Source organism: Condylura cristata, unplaced genomic scaffold, assembly GCF_000260355.1.
Source record: "Condylura cristata isolate star-nosed mole 26May11 unplaced genomic scaffold, ConCri1.0 scaffold00019, whole genome shotgun sequence".
NCBI lineage: Eukaryota > Metazoa > Chordata > Mammalia > Eulipotyphla > Talpidae > Condylura > Condylura cristata.
In genome coordinates, this window is record NW_004567120.1 from 12,988,573 (window position 1) to 12,992,711 (window position 4,139).

A 4,139-nucleotide genomic window follows, 5' to 3' on the forward strand; every position below is an offset into this window, starting at 1 on the left:
TTAAAAAAAAAAAAAAGTTCGATAACCTTACTGATGTTTTCCCAATTGCACTACTAGTTATGAAACTTGTATTATTCTTTCTCACTATGATTGTGGATTTTTCTAGTTGTCCATTTATTCTGATTTTTAATCTCTTGTTTTATGTCTTTTGGTGCATATAAATAAGGGACTATGATGCAATGTATTAGACTGATTTTTTTCTGAATAAATTGTTCCTCTTTATATATATGAATGGCCATTGTCTTAAATTCTACCTTATCTGCTATTAAAAAAAATTACAACTTCCTTATAGATGCAATCCACATTCAATGCTTTTCGAATTTTCTTAAAGCCACCTTTTTCTCTTTGTACAGTCAATAGTGGCCTTATAGTACCATCGCTAAATACTGTAAGTACACTTTCTTCTCAGTCTCCATGTTCTTGGCTGATCTTATCCCTTTTACAATTGTCACTGCAGTCTAAGTGATAAGGACACCCAATTCTACATATCTAGGCCAGACTGCTCTCCGATCCTATAGACGTTCATCCAGTTCTCTAGTGAAACTCATCTCCTGAATGTACCTATGATACCTCCATCTAAACAGGTCCAAATTTTTTTGCACTGTTAAGTACAAGCTTACCTGCGCCAGGCTTCCTGCTCCGTGATGCTCATGTGCAGTGCTGGCTCTGGCCACAAGGTGGCCCTCTATCCTACTTTTTAAGTGTTTCCAGTACACATCTAAATATTGTTGAAAGAAAAACATAGTTGTCATACTTTAAGACAATTTAAGCATATTAACTACCGCACGACACCTATTTGCCTTTTAAAATGTTTGTGGGTCAAAAACACTAAAGAAACCTACGTGGCACATTTTTCTTCCATGAAATATGTGTCTGTACAGCACATGTACATCTTCCCGTTGCTGAGAGGTGTCTTAATTTTCTACTGGATACTTTTTCTCTGTGTGTTTACTTCTGCCTTTTCTTAGGCCTGTTTCCTCCCAATTTCATCGTTTTCACAACTTGGATTTATTGCGATGATCTCTCAAGTCCTCAATATCAGGAATGCCATTTATTTTTCCCTTTAATTTTTTTTTTAAGTTCCCACCTGCCTGGTTTTCTCCATTATGCCCAGTTTTATTCAGTGGGAAGGAAAATAATGGTGCTTTTTAAAAGAAACAATCACATTAGGATTTGCCAATACTTACTAAACTATCTAGAACATTATTTTTAAATTATATTTATTTTTTCCTGACTTATTTCACTAATTATGTATTCTTTCCAGTTCCATCCATGTTGCCGCAAATGGCATGAATTAATCTTTTTGATTGCTAAGCATTATTCCATGGCATATATGTACCACATCTTCTTGATCCAGGATGGGAAGAGCACACCAGACTATGGTGAGGGCACATGGGTGAAGTGGTGATGGGAAGTCCACAGGAATTACAACTGAGATGAAAAACTGTACAAAATGAAGAAAGATGTATGTGTGTATATATATTATATATTACATATAATAAAAATAAAATAAGATATTTTAAATATTAATATAAATCATATTATATATAATAAAATAAAATAAAAAATAAATATTACGTTTAAGAAAAGATGTGTTGTCTTCAGCTGTCTGATCATTTTGTTAATGGATGATTTACTTTATTGAGAGGCTGAAGGCACTAATTTTGGAGGTCAACAATTTTGGCCAGATCCTGGCTTTGTAACTCACTAGCTATACAACCTCAGGTAGTTTAGTTAGCCACTATGTACCTCAGTTTCCACCTATATAAAGTGGAACTATAACTGTCATAGTTGTTGTGTTGTTGTTTTTGAGAAACCTGTGGATTAGTAGCTTAGTAGCTGTAAATAACTTAGACTGCTGTCTAGACTGTGGTACACATGAAAAGTATGCTATGACATTGCTATTATTGTCATTGTTTTCTTCATATTCCAAATTAATATCATTATATTTAGAACTCTTCAGTGGAAATAAGATTGGAATGATAGAAAAAATTAAAACATAAAAACTGGCATTGAAGTACATAACAGAAAAGTCACCTTTAATTACATTCCATTCCCAAGTGTTATCAGTGAATTCCCTTTCATCTTTTTCTATTTGCATATGCACATTCACTTATGTATTTATACACTTTCTTGAAGTTTACAGCACTGTAACATACACTATTGATTCAGGAACAATTTTTTAAAAGATTTATTTATTTATGCATACAGAACTGGGGTACAGGCCAGAGGTGCAGAGGCAGTGAGCGGATTCACCAGAGACAGAGTGGGGAGCAGAACAGTCAGATCTATGAAGTACACTGCTGAGGGGAGCAGTATATTCAAGTTGTCAAATAAGTAGAGTTGCATCGATAGATATTCTCTATATTCAAAATTTTTATTGGCAAATTTGTGGCTTTTATGGAAGTCTGACTAAAGTTGAAAGGTAACTAGTAACTATTGAGGATAGATATTGCACTTTCTGCCAGCCTTGTGCTTTGAGCCAAGTGTTATTTAGAACTCCCAACAGTCAATGCTATGAGTTGGACCCTATTATTCTCTTTCAAATGAGGAACTAGGGCTCACAGTGTGTCTCTCACAACTGATGGTTCTGTTGGCTGCAGACTCCTGGCAAATTCCACCGCTTAGTCTTTGGAGTCAAACATTAGCTTTTTCCCTTTCATTTTGAACTTTTTCCTCCCATGAAATCCCAATGTGATTATAAAAATATCTTGCACTTATTAAAAAAAAAAAAGATTTATTTGTGCATACAGAACTGAGGTACAAGCCAGAGGTGCAGGGGCAGCGAGAGGATACACCAGAGACAGAGTGGGGAGCAGAACAGGTAGCTCCGCAAAGCACATTGCTGAGGGGAGCAGCAGGAGGGTCAGGAGAGGTCTGCCACGCCATGTGGGTCACCTCCGGGCGGGCAGGCGTGGCGGGATTCGAACTCATGCAGAAGTGGCTTTAGCTTCTTAGCGCTGTGCTTTCATCCGCTGCGCCACCTGGGAGGGCCATATCTTGCACTTTTAAAACACTTACCATATGCTAGGCACTATTCTCAACATTGTACATGTATTAACTCATTTAACTAAAATAGCTTTGTCTTCACCTTTTCCAACAATTAAAAAATGTTACTCTAAAAAAAGGAATATAAAAGTATATTAAAAGAATAAAGTAAAAACTGCATTCGAAAATCTCACTACTGTCGCAGGCTCTTTTTTCCCCAAGAACCTGGTGCCAAACCAACTCTCCAGGACAGCCAATGACCAGATTGCAGATGAAATGGAGGCTGCAGGAGAGACGACGAGGAAAGGAGCTCATGATTCTGGGAATGGAAAGCAGGAAGACTATTCTGGAAAGATTTGAAGTAGAAAAGTTCAGTAGCTCCAGGGAAAGATGCAGCCCCCTCCCTAGTAATGAGAGAAGGGCAAATCTCTTTTTCCGCTCTGGGACAGGGAACAACAAAAAAGACTGACAGGGGCAAAAGTATAAGGGAGGAGGGGAGTGGATCGAGGAAGCGGGGCGCGAGGGCGGGTCCACTTCTGCCGCGCTTTTGGTGGGAGTGGAACCGGGGATCCGAGCTCAATGGTGACGTAGCCCTCACGTGACCAGGAGTCGACGTGTGCAGAAGTCCTGCTAGTCTGGTCCTTGTTCCCGTCTGGGTACCAGCTTCCTTCAGCGGTGCAGACGGCGGCGCTTCCCCCGGCCAGGCTAAGAAGGAGGCAGTTTGCTGAAATTTTGCAGGTCGGTTTCAGAGTAAGTGCCGCCTAGGGATTTCCAGGGTAGAGGGTCGCCTAGGGCAGGGACTTTGGAGTCCAGGTCAAAGTCCATCTCTGCACGTCCCACCTCCAGGTTTTCTGGAAATGACCTCCGGGGACGAGGCTAGGGGGTTCCCGGAGAAGGACGAGAAAACCTGTGATCGTTTAAAAACAATCATCCTCCGTCACTTCAGACCGCTCTCCCAACACCCTTCTCCCTCACCCCTGCCTCAGTCTTAAAAATAGTTTGGAAAAGATCTGCTTTTTCTGCTACCTGGCTGATGGAAAATTTGGGCTAACTTGCACAGTGAAGAGGGAGAGGAGTGGGGTAAACTGAGGGTGGGAAGGAAGGTTTCCATAACCGAGAACCTTTATGGGGAGGAAGGTACTTGGTGCAGG